Raw genomic sequence first — 14,405 nt, 5'->3', positions numbered from 1 at the left:
GAAAACTGAGATGCCAAAGTGATGTAAAAGTAAAGTCTACACAACCCTTGAGATGCCTTTTGTACTTATCCAGATGCAACGAATCATGAGAGATCTCCGGAAACTTCTAAACTTCAGTCTAAAGTCCAATAAGCAAGCCCAGCTCCAAATATGCAGCTCTGGTCCAGTAGATAAGCAAGCCCAGCTCCAAATATGCAAGCCCAAGATACATGAAACAAAAGAAAACAAAACTAAATAGAATTGCAAATAGAGAAAAAAATGTACAAGTGATGTATTATTTTTTACACCCCCCCACAATTCTATTAGATAAACAGATCAAAAAGTTTCAATTTCTTACAAAGAACTTGATGTATCTTGACTAACACTCCTTTAGTAAATATGTCTGCAACTTGATTTGCGGACTCAATACCAACACATTTCGAAACACCTTTCGAAATTAAATCTCTTAAGAAAAATAAATCTAGTTCAAAATGTTTGGTCCTATCGTGAAAAACTGGATTTGCTGCTATAGACATAGCAGCATTATTATCACAATACAAGTTGATAGGTATATCAATATTAATTTGTAACTCTCCCAACAAATTTTTCAACCAAATTAACTCACATGCAGCAGCACACATCGACCTGTATTCAGCCTCAGCTGAAGACCTTGACACTGTACTTTGTTTCTTACTTTTCCAAGATACTAAACAATTACCCAAGAAAATACAAAAACCTGTAACTGACTTTCGAGTAACTAGACACTTGGCCCAGTCAGAATCAGCGAAACCGTACAGATTAAACGAACTACTCTTACTAAACAAAATACCTTTTCCTGGGGCAGATTTAAGATATCTCAATAAGTGAAAAGCAAGTTTCAAATGTCCTTCAGTAGGACTGTGCATAAACTGACTAAGAACATGTACTGCATATGAGATATCAGGTCGAGTATGGGACAAATAGATTAATTTACCTACCAACTGTTGATAACCAGTAATATTTTTTAAAGGACCAGAATTAATGTTAAGCAAATTATTAACCACGTGACTTTGATCAATTGGTATATTAACAGGCTTACAACCTAACATACCGTATTCCGACAAAAGATCAGTACAATATTTCCTTTGTGATATACATGTACCATCATCACAAGACAACACTTCTATGCCTAAAAAATATTGCAACACACCAAGATCTTTGATCAAAAATTTCGTTTTTAAACTTTGCTTAATATTTTCTATCTCAGTCAATGAATTACCTGTAACAACAATATCATCTACATATACAAGTAAAACAACAAAGATACCATTTTTACTTTTAATAAACAACGAATTATCACACTTGCTTTGTATAAAGTCAATGCTAAGTAAAACACTAACCAATTTTTCATTCCACATTCTAGGAGCTTGCTTAAGCCCATACAAGGACTTATTAAGTTTACACACTTTGGACAAATCATTAGACTGATAACCTTCGGGTAATGACATATAAACTTCTTCATTTAGATCACCATATAAAAATGCATTATTAACGTCTAATTGATACAAGTTCCAATTGTTTTGAACAGCCAATGCGATAATACATCTAACAGTTACCAGTTTAACCACAGGAGAGAAAGTTTCTTCATAATCAATTCCCTCCTTTTGGCTAAACCCTTTAGCAACAAGCCTTGCCTTAAATCTTTCTATTTCTCCATTAGATTTATACTTAATTTTATAAATCCATTTACAGCCTACAATACTTCTATTTTTAGGTCTGTCAACAATATCCCAAGTGTGATTTCTATGCAAAGCTTGAATTTCATCATTCATTGCAGAAACCCAATTGGGATCTCTAACAGCCTCGTTAAAGTTCTTGGGTTCAACAGCTTTAGAAAGGACAGAGGCAAAACATTTATTATCACATGTAAGTTTAGAAAAATTAACAACTCGTTCAATCCCATACTTAACCTTCCCTTCTAAAACAAAATCATTTAAATTCTTTGGTAAACTAGAAGTCCTAGTGGACCTCCTAGGAACAAGAAATGTCTCAGAACCCATTGTGTCACCCTCAGAAGGAACTCGGACTTCATCTGTGATACTCACCGGTTCTGCCCTATCAGAAGACTCTCGAACCTCATCAGACTGCTGAGTACTAGTCTCAACATTAGAGGTATCAAGACTCGCTGATTGCTGAACTCCTGGTGTCCTCACATCAGTCTCACCTTGACCCCTTCTTTCATCATAGGGATCCTCCACAGTTTGAAAAAGTTTGGGCTCTGATTTTTCATAAGCGTCAAAAAAATTGAGAGCATTAATGTCTTTAATAGGATTTGAATCATAATTGTTAAAAACAGATTGTTCCTTAAAAGGAAAGATTGTTTCATAAAACTTCACATCCCTTGAAAAAATAATAGACTTTGAATCAAGACTAAAAAGTTTATACCCCTTTTTTTCAAGTGAATATCCTATAAAGACACATTTTTCTGCTCTACTATTCAATTTATCAGATTCATTTAAAACAGTATGAAAACACAAGCACCCAAACACTTTAAGATGATTCAAGAAGGGTTTAAACTTATAAACTAATTCATACGGTGTCTTTCCAGCAAGTACGGAGGATGGAGTCCTATTAATAAGATAGGCAGCAGTTAAAACACATTCATGCCAAAACCTAACAGGCAAATTACTTTGGAATAGTAAAGCTCTAGTAACATTCAGCAAATGCCTATGCTTTCTTTCAACAATTCCATTTTGTTGAGGGGTATAGGCACACGAAGTTTGATGAACTATTCCCAACTGACTACAAAACTGACTCATTTGATTGTTTACAAATTCCGAACCGTTATCGCTTCTAAAACATTTCACTGTTTGTTTAAATTGAGTTTTAAGAATGTTAACAAAATGTCTTATATTAACAAAAACTTCAGTTTTATCTTTCATAAGACAAACCCAGACAGCTCGGGAATAGTCATCAACAATAGTCAAGAAATACTTGTGACCTTCTCTACTAGCAACCCTATAAGGACCCCATACATCTAAGTGAACCAGTTCTCCCAACTGATAACTCTTGTGTTCACTCAAAGGAAAGGGTTCCCTATGCTGCTTAGCCCTATGACATACATCACAAGGGCCATGATCAACCTCAGTTGAAATGTTTAAAGTATCTTTAAACATTTTAATAGCTTGATCAGCAGGGTGTCCTAATCTAGAGTGCCACAGTTTATACACAGAAGCATTAAAGATAGACATATTAGACACAACAGCATTACCACACATATATAAACCTTGAAGTTGGTTACCAATCACCAGGATTTTCCCTGTTAACAAGTCCTGTACATAACACTTATGTTCATCAAATCCAACAAACAACTTATTATCCCTGGCTAACTTATGTACAGAAATTAGGTTAACACTATATTCAGGGACGAAAAAAACATCATGTAAAATCACACCATCGGCCAATTTAAAAGTCCCAATTTTAGATACATAAGCATTTGTACCATTAGGATGCTTTACTTGAATTTTAAGATTAGAAACATCAATGCAATTAGTTAAATTTGTTGCCGAATTTACCATGTGATTATTAGCCCCTGAATCTATTATCCAACCCAAATCTTTACTCATATCACAGCCAAAAGAAAAAACAGGACTGCTAAACACAGTTGAGCAAAATAACCCACCTGAAACATTACAGCTCTGCGATGATTCAGGTATTCTGTCATTAATCAAACTCAGCAATTTAGTCAACTGATCAGAAGTCAAAGAAGTGATAGGAACACTTGACTCGTCAATTTTAGAATTATTAGCAGAACTATTCTTCTTTCCCTGATTCCCTCTTGGTGGTTTCAACCAAGAAGGATACCCAATTATCTCAAAACACTTCTCTATTGTATGCCCAACCTTATTACAGTGAGTACATTTTAGATTTTGATTTAAAACTCTATTAGTTTTCTTAAACTCAACAGGTGGACTAACTTTAGAAACAAAAGACATGTTTGGATTTTTCTTATTACCACAACTATAGTTTCTATGAGATTCCTCTCTAGAAACTATAGCAAAAGCCTCTTTAACAGTTGGTAACGAATCTTTCATCAAAAGATTAGTTCTAACTCCTTGATACACATTATCCAACCCCATTAAAAACTGCATTAATTTTATCATATGATTAAAATCATTGAACTCCTTAGCAGCATTACACGAACAGGAAGGCAATTGCAAAATCTGATCTAACTGACCCCACATAACATTCAACTTATGATAGTAATCAGATACACTAGATCCATTTTGACTAAAAGAGTTAATTTTCTGATACAAATCAAACACGACAGACCCATCAACCTTGTTATAAGTTTCCTTCAAATCTAACCAAACATCACTAGCCAATTTAGAAAAGACATTACCCATATATAACTCTTCACTAATTGAATTCAAGATCCAAGTTAAAACTATAGAGTTACACCTATCCCATTGCCTAGCAAGAACCTCATTTGATTCAGATTTAACACAACTTTTGTCAATAAATCCCCATTTATTTTTTACTTGTAAAGCAAGTTGCATAGCATTAGACCAAATTGTGTAATTCTCAGACCCTTTAAGTTTAATAGAAACAATAGTCAAGTTACTAGAATCAGACGGATGCAAGTATAAAGGGTCACTTGCATCAAGCTTACTCACAAGAGTCTCAGGTGGTGGATCATTAGGACCAGAACCACCACTTGTGACAACAGGACCATCAACCATTGTAACACACAATCAACTAACCAGAGAGTTGCAACAATAACACTAAAAATCACAACAATCACAAATCCTAAAAAAGGGCGAAACCTTGACAGGGACCAGATCAGAGGGTCATCACTCAAGGTGCCTCTGCAAGCCTTATCAAGGGAGCCGACTAGACAAACACAAAAAAAAAAAAAACACAGCAACAACCCTAAAGAATCACAAGTAAAAACAGATAGCAACAAAAAACAGGAAACAAATAACAAAGCAAGAATCAAGCCACAAACAGATAGCAAATAACAAAAACAGGAAACAAATAACAAAGCAAGAATCAAGCCCCAAACAGATAGCAAATAAAATGCAACAGGATGTACCCTTCCTGTGTCCCAATCAACACCGGCCCGACTAGTCCGGCAAACAAAATGCCTAATGCAAGAACAGAAATAAACGAGGAACTAAAACAAGGAACGAACTCACCAGGGGGTGCGTATAAATCCAGCAAATCAGACTTGCAGCCTTCACTTAGGGCTACAAGAACTGATTAGAAGACCAACAGCTACAAAGATTCGGTCAGTTTGCTTTATAACCTTCTAGGGTTACAAAGACCAACACGAGTTACTGCAACAGAATCACAAACCCTAGATGAGGGTTCCAATCCTTCACTATACACGCACTTCAGAACCGGTGTTAACAGATTGCACAAGGATACACGAACCGGTAGACAATACGAACCACCAACCTCCTTAGATCTTCGTGAAACTCCTCAGATCTAGACAGATCTGATACAACCCAAACCCTAACAAAAGAGATCTTCAAGAAAACTGCTCAAACCTTACAGATCTGAGAATGGCAACAGATATACAACATCAATCTTGAACGGATCTCCAATGAAAACAGATCAACTCGCAGCGGAACAAAGATCAAAATCCCAAGAGCTATTAAAGCTCTGATACCATGTCAAAAATAACAGGTATCAAGAACAGAGATACATGAACAAATCTGAAATACAATGATTTACAACGAACAAACTCTCACAATACTCCTCACAAACAGATTATCAATACGATAATCTGTATAGACAATACACAGGAATTAAGAAAAAGAGAATCGATGTTATTCTCTACAAACCCTAAATCGCCTAAGAGAGAGAGAGAATATACAGATGAAAACTGAGATGCCAAAGTGATGTAAAAGTAAAGTCTACACAACCCTCGAGATGCCTTTTGTACTTATCCAGATGCAACGAATCATGAGAGATCTCCGGAAACTTCTAAACTTCAGTCTAAAGTCCAATAAGCAAGCCCAGCTCCAAATATGCAGCTCTGGTCCAGTAGATAAGCAAGCCCAGCTCCAAATATGCAAGCCCAAGATACATGAAACAAAAGAAAACAAAATTAAATAGAATTGCAAATAGAGAAAAAAATGTACAAGTGATGTATTATTTTTTACAGAGGCCGAGAACAGGGTCGAAGATGATGATGATTCAAGATTATTGCAGCAGCAAATAGCAAGGACAAAGAATGCAGCGATTGAGTCTGAGCGAGATGCCAAAGCGACGTTTGTTTTTCTTCCAGGTTGCCGCCGTACGTCCTTGTGTTTTTTTTTTTTTTTTTTTTTTTTTTTTTGTGGCTAATCTAATCAGTTGGGCTAGTGTTTCAATCAGGCTCCCTTATTTTATAAGTTTAGGTTTGTTAGGGGTATCCTTTTATTATTTTAGAGGTATTCTTTGTATAAAACCGAAAAAAAAAATACACTACGAATATGGACTTGAGCCGTAGCATTCTTAACACTGGTTCCGCCCTTGCATACACACATATTTATATATGGTATAGCTCTAATTTAATAACGTGAGTTCAGGAATCAAATTGGATATTATATGATAAATTATTAAATACTTTTAAAAAAAATGATAAATTAATAAATACCAGTTAGCGAATAGGCAGATATAGTTATATACATATGGGTATTTTTGTATAACAAAAGATAATCAAAATCAAGATTGAGACATAATAATGAGGCAAGGTTTGATTTGGTTTTTCTTTATGAATGAGAAACAAGTATTTGAGTAAGAATTAAGGTTTGTCATAAAATTCACATGTCATGAAACCTACTACAATTATTCCTCAAAAAACATTGCATTTAATTTACAACAATTATTCGTTTTCCTTTCATCTAAATACATGATATCAGTTTTTAAAGGAAAAAAGAAATATACATATGAAAGTTTAAAAGCATGATCTGACCGACTCAACAAAATGAATGATAGCTGTGATGAATGGCCACAACTTGAAACAACATAAGTTGTAATTCAATGTGGCAAACGCGAAGTAGTCAAATAAAGCGGCCAATAGATCCTTGCTCCTACAACTACAAAGAATTACACTAATTTTAATCATCTTTTTTAATCTAGTTATCATGGTAAAAAAATAAAATAAAAAGAGAACTTTACCATATCCCTAAACCTTTTAAAAGCTCTTCATTGTTATAGTCGTAAAATCGAATTTAAATAATTATTTGCCTTTACGTCTATAAGTTTAATATTTAAGCTACATTTATATAATAGGGTTTTAAAATAAAAACACGAAATGAACATGTCCTTAAAATTTCATAATTTATCCTATTCTTGTCACTACTAGAAAATACACATATCTTGACACGCAAACAATGACACACACTCATTTTATAACAATCGAACGCTTGTGTCATGAAAAAAATGTCATGGTTTACAAAATTCAATAAGTTTATGACATTCTTTTTTGTGTGTCATCTTTTTTGTGTCATAAAGAAAAACAATATCTATCTTGACACGCAAACAATGACACACACTCATTTTATGACATTCGAAAGCGTGTGTCAAGAAAAAATTGTCATGGTTTTACAAAAATCAATAAATTTATGACACTCTTTTTTGTGTGTAATCTTTTTAGCGTCATAAAAAATATCATGACACTGGTTTTTTGTCATCTTTAAAGCAATGTCATGTTGTATTTTCTACATTAAATTCCTCAATTAATTTAATTGATAAAGATAAATATGATTAAATTCCACAAATTTCTAAATTTATATCATAATGTCGTCGAGGAAAAAATATAATTGTATGCGCATATTTTTTAGAGTTAGCAAACGTAATTTATTAGAAAAAAAATACATACATTAAATGGGCTAAAGACGTGAATTATATATACTATAACAAAAAAGTCAATTAAGTTCTTATTAATGCACGACCTTCGAAGATTAATGAACACATGTTGGTACTGCTACCGAAGTTGTTCGAATGATATCGGCTTAGGTCGTGAGGTATAAATTTAAATTATTAATAATATTTGACCAATTCTATTTTGAACAAAACTTTTGTAAAAATGTATATAGTAATATTTTGAACAAGACTTTTGTAAAAATGTATATAGTAATAAAGTGTCACAACTATATATTCAAACTTTTATAAAGGAACAATGCTTACATTATATCACTTAATAATTACATTATATTAAGTATATAAAAATTAAAGTACAATTAAAGGAACAATGATAATATAAAAGGGCTTGGGTTTGGTAATTATGTATATTAAGGCCCTAAATGATTCATTATATCATTTAATAGATTCATAAAGAGTCAACATCATTATTAAGACCCACTATGATTCATTAAGATATACATGATTCGATGGTGCCTCACTCTATCAGACATGACTTGCTACAACGCCTTATAACCCTTTAACAACCAACATGAGACACTAAAACCAATCATGGCCTATTAAGAGTCTCATAGCCATTAGACCCAAAATGGTGAGTTAAGACGTGTATTAATGTCCATTATAGTATAGTATGACTCACTACAATCCAACATAAGACTTTAAGATCCAATATGTTTTAATAAAGCCCATTATGACTATTAAGGCCTGATATGATCCCTTAAGACATATACACTCTTTTATTGCTCATTATGATATACTACGACTCATTACAAACCAAACATGCATGCTATAATATTTCCCATCATGTTGTAATACAACCGAATCTAACTTATCAAGACATAACATGCCAATATTAAGCCCATAATGACAATTAAGGCCCGTTATGATCTATTAAAACATATATCTATTGTGCCCATTATCATATATTGTAATTGACTACAACCCAGTATTACTATCTAAAATAAAATTTTACCCATTAATGCCCATTAACATGATTATCAAGACCCATTATATTCCATTAAAATATGTATGAACTAATATTGATCACTGTTATGGATGGATTTTCTAAACCTAAGGATCACGGATCCACAAGTGCAGCCAGGATCACGGATCCTCAATTCTGTTTGAATTAAGGATCCTCAGAAGACGTTGCAGAATTAAGGATCCAGGATCCTCATTGTTATCCTAACACTAACGGTTGTTTCCATTGTATGTGAGCTTGTTTTGCAGGAGTATTCGAATGGGACTTGTTCTTGCCGAGATTCCAGGGGAATATACCTTACAATTCCACACGTGCATAACCTTTGTGAACGTTATGGAGATCGTGGGAAGCTAGCACCTTTTGCAGATTGTTAGTTAGCTAGTTTATTTCTATTTTATAAGGGGATAACAAGCTTTAATTAGAACAGTTAGTAAAAACACACACTCGAAACAGCTCTCAACAGTTCATTGGCGATTACATACACATTACACACTAGTGATCCTTGTAACAAGCTTGTTATCATCCCGAGTTGTAACGATCATTTGATTAATTATAGTTGGTGATTGGTAGTTTCCATCACCCGAGGTTTTTTATGCCGGATATCATCTCTTGATCAAGGGCTTTTTCCTCGTATAAATCATTGTGTCACTTGTTCATTTCATTTGAAGTTTGTTCATACATTCGCAATTCAATTCAAGCATCACACCTCACAAAATAAGATTTGGTTGCATTATCCTTGTGTGATTTTTGACCAAAATAATCACTATGTATATCCGCGACTTACTACAACCCAATATAATCATTTAAAATCTGATGTGACCCAATAAACTCCATCATGGTTGTTAAGAGCTATATGATTACTATCAAGGCTTATATGACAAATTAAAACTTATCATATTGATGGTCTAATACTCTAGTTTGGTTAATCTTTAATCTTAAGCATGATCAAACAAAAGGTTAGTCAAACTTGGTCAATCATAGTTGGTTTTGTTAAAATATGCAAATCAAAATAACGTATACAAACGAACTTATGAGTAAACTAAAGAATCAATATTTTTTTATTATTTATAGATAATATTATTTTTATTATAGATAAATAATTATCTATAGCTAATATTATTTGTATTATAGATAAATAATCTATACTATATAATAAAAGAAACCACTATAGGGACACGTGTCGTCATATTAGGGCATCTCTTATAGATAATTATTATTTTAGTTTAATTTCTTCTAATTAATTATAGATAACCCTTCTACTAAACATTATTTAATTTAATAATATATATTATATAAAATGTCAATTGAATAAAAAAAGATAGTATAACATCATCGAAAGTAGATGGGTTATTATTTAATATAAATTGTAGATAATTATTATTTAATTTAAATTATTAGATTTAATATATGTTTCAAACATTTAAAAAAATAACGGATAAAGTTCCATAAAATATCTTATTATTTATTTATATTAATTACACGTGTCATCATATTAGGGCATCTCTTATAGATAATTATTATTTTAGTTTAATTTATTTTAACTAATTATAGATAACCTTTCTACTAAACATTATTTAATTTAATAATATATATTATATAAAATGTTAACGGAATAAAAAAAAGATAGTATAACATCATCGAAAGTAGATGGGTTATTATTTAATATAAATTGTAGATAAACCATCTACTTAATTTAAATAATTTTTATTATTTAATATAAATTGTAGATGATTATTATTTAATTTAAAATATTAAATTTAATATATGTTTCAAACATTTAAAAAATAACGGATAAAGTTCCATAAAATATCTTATTATTTATTTATATTTATTACTAGGTTAAAAATTATATCTTAATAATTGAAACAAATATCGAACATTTTTTATAACTAGAGTGGAGGGAACGATTTTCTTGCTTAACATTATTTATTTATTTAAGAGTAAAAGTGATATAACCACATGGGCCAAAATCGTAATTTAAAATTTAAGAAGAATAATAACTACATTTATCATACAAATGAATTTATCCAAAAATAACCATTCATTTAAGATGCAACTCACGTCCAGATATTTAAATTTTAAAGTTATATATAATTACCAATATTTATACTTATCTAATTAATTTAAGTATTATTTTGTAGCTATAAGTTTATCTAATTGGCTAATTGCTATATGTCTAATCTCGACATTTCAATAATTTTTAAGAAAATAAATTAAGACCACTATTATTTAACTAAAACTTAGGTTATAAAATGTATGTTCACATGACTTTTAAAACTCATGAGAAAGTAGATGATACATTTGTCTTCTAATCGATGGTTCAAATGCTTTCATATTTATAAACTTGACAAACATCACAAGTTTTGATCATATGCACAAAATTTTGTTCGGATATTAGAAAAACGTCTTAAAATATTGTTTTTTAATTACTAAATCTCCGTTATTAACTATTTGATTTTTTATTTACTTAACCCGTGTAATACACGGGGTTATAACCTAGTTAATATTAATTGAAACGTGTTCTACCTATAACTAACTTATATAAATCTAGGATTTAAACATCACATTTTATACAGTTTCTTTACGCATGTTTTTTTAATTAATATATTATTATGTATAGTAAATTACATATTCTTAGCTACATGCCTACATCCCATTTTTTAGATTATATATAACTGTTTTTATTTAGTTTTCCCTCTCCAAATTTCAAAAACATTCCTCTTCACCCAAAAGTTTTAGATTTCCCTCTCATTTTAAGACTTGACAGTTGGACATTCTATCTAGATCTGAATCTCAATTGATCGTATCCTCCGCTCAATTCCCATCGCCATCTTCCAGGTTCCACCCGCGATGGTCATCTCCTCTAATCGATGCCCGCTAGAGCGCCACTGATGATTCGCGGTTGAGTTACGGAAGAACCACCAGACAACCATCATCACTGCTGGAATCCTTGTCGGTCGATTCCTCTTCGCTTCAATCCTTATGTCAGCCATGGACAGGTATCGTTTTTTTCTCCTCCATCAGCCTTGCTTCAGTTTCATTTAGGGCTTTGATTAAAATATTCGATTTAGTTGTAAATTATAGGGTAGATGTGTGTTCGAAATGGTATTTCATGTTAGGGTTCGATCCCTTTGTTATTAGATTTATTCAATTATATGAATTATGATATTGATTTTGTTGAAACTTGAGACTGATGTTATGATGGTTGTAGTACCTGTTTTGAGTTTTAATTTAGTGAAACAAACTAATTGCAAAACGAAATAAGCAATTCTAATAAGCAAATCAAACACCTTTAGTGGCGTCATTATGTACAGCAAGCAAATCAAACACCTTTAGTGGTGCCATTATGTATGGCCTTCGAATTGGCCTGGTGAGGTGTTATCCACCTACTCAACAATTTCGTAAAGATTTTTATGGTGTTTTGTTTGTTTGGTGATAAATTACATAATAATAATTGTCTTTTCGATAATCAGGCGTTTCAAAGTGCAGCGCTTTTTGATTCCTTAACGGTTCGGGATAATGTTGGTTTTCTTATGTAAGTTCCTTGTACTAATAAAACTCCTTTGAGTTGTTCCTCGTTTCTTATTTGGAATTTCTTTTTTGAGTTTAATAGGTATGAGCATTCAAGAATGCCCGAGGATAAAATTAAAGAACTTGTTGCAGAAACATTGGTTGCAGTTGGATTAAAGGTGAGTCAAAGGAAACATCATTAAAAAACCGTGGAATTTTAACCTTTTTTGTGTTGTTTTTAGAAATTTATGTAGCGGTGACTGGCATTCTTTTGAAATGAGACTTTTTAATCTAGAAAAATAATAGAATTGTCTTTTTTTGCTACTTTCTGATGAAGTTGTGGAGAACAACTAACTTGGAAAAACGCGCTAAATATAAGTTTTTTTTTGTTTATACGATCACCAGGTGGGTAGTTGCACTACCATGTGGAGTTCATAAACTTACAAAGGCTTTCAAGCTAGATCTTGCTATATATTCCAGCTTACAAGTATGTTTGTTTGCTACTATCAATTGTTTTATCTTTTATGTCCCTAAGGTTTTCCGACTTCTTTTGATTAGTGTTCTAGTTGAGACTGTAATTTATGTGGTTTTCAGTTGGAATTGACGACTAATATTTCTATTTATTAATAAGAAGGATGCTAAACCTTGCGCACTGGTTGCACTGTGGAAGGCTAACATGGATGAATGGAACTTTAACCAGCCTGATCTCACAGTGGTCATTACATGTTCCAACAGTAATTTCTCTGCACATATAAATTACATATACTTGCTCGTGTAAACTGTCAACTGGGATGTATAGTTTGTTCGCTTTTATAAATTACATATATTTCTCCATTTCTTTTATATGTATAAGTTGAATTTTATTGGTTATAAGTATCATTTTGTTTTTATATGTTTATTAATTAGGTGATTGATGTATGAAATAGTTTTATCTGCAAAAACAGGTACAGAGTATGGCATTTGATACCGGTACCAATACCTAATTTTCCCGTACCGAATTATTTTTGGTAACGATTCGGTACCAACTTTTTGACGTTTTTGGTAGCGGTACTTTCGGTTAGGAAGCGGTATTTTACCGACTTTTACTTTCAAATACCAGTACCGGTACCGAGCTTATCCTTACTATGAATACATGTTTTATTTACTTATAGCCGAAGGAGTAAACTTTATTGTTCCCTAAACCTAAGTTTATTTTTAACTATAGAGTCACACATCAAATTTGCAACAGTTAACGAAGATGAAAAGCCACAATTTCATCGGTCTTGCAATGCATAAGGAGCTCCTTAGGTATAATCATCTACTTGATTTATTCTTAACCTTTTTTTTCCTTTTTAGTGTACAATTTAACTTTATGTCTCTAAGATGCATGAAAAGAGGTATGGCTAATGCGTCTGAACAAAGCCGGAAGTTGCCAAACGTGGAGCAATGAAGATTTTGAAGACCACTCACTTAAGGAACCATGTTGTATGGGTGTTTTTTTCTCTTTAGGCTTGAAATTAAATATCCAAACAATGTTTAAATTCATAGATTCAGATTTAAATTCCGTTATTTAATTTAATTGTTGTCTCAGGTTGTGTGAAGAGTAGAGGAATACTCGGCTTTGAATATGGATGGCATTCGCGAAGAATGGTCGAGTTAGGCAACAACTTTTGTTTTTAAGTGACAAACTGTATTTTAGGTATCAGCGAATGTATTGTCAAACAATATTTTTGTTAATGTAAAAATATTTGTAGTATAATTGCAAATGATTATCCATCGGTTTTTTGGTATATATGTGTGTATTTTATTAAAAAATAAATCTTTTGGTTTGTTTATTATTTATTTATGAGTCAAGGGTAAATTAGTAATTCTAAAGTTTTTTTTTAAAACAATTGAAAGCATGACAGACATAAATGAACGTCATAAACACGTGTCATAAAATGAGTGTCATGGATGCATGTTATTAAATGTGTGTCATAAACGTGTGTCATTAAATGTGTGTCATAAACGTATGTCATTAAATGTGTCAACAAAACATGACACACAAATGCATGTCATGTTA

This window comes from Helianthus annuus, chromosome 14, assembly GCF_002127325.2.
Source record: "Helianthus annuus cultivar XRQ/B chromosome 14, HanXRQr2.0-SUNRISE, whole genome shotgun sequence".
NCBI classification, from domain to species: domain Eukaryota; kingdom Viridiplantae; phylum Streptophyta; class Magnoliopsida; order Asterales; family Asteraceae; genus Helianthus; species Helianthus annuus.
The sequence above is the reverse complement of the archived record's forward strand: the minus strand, read 5'-3'. Positions refer to the sequence as shown.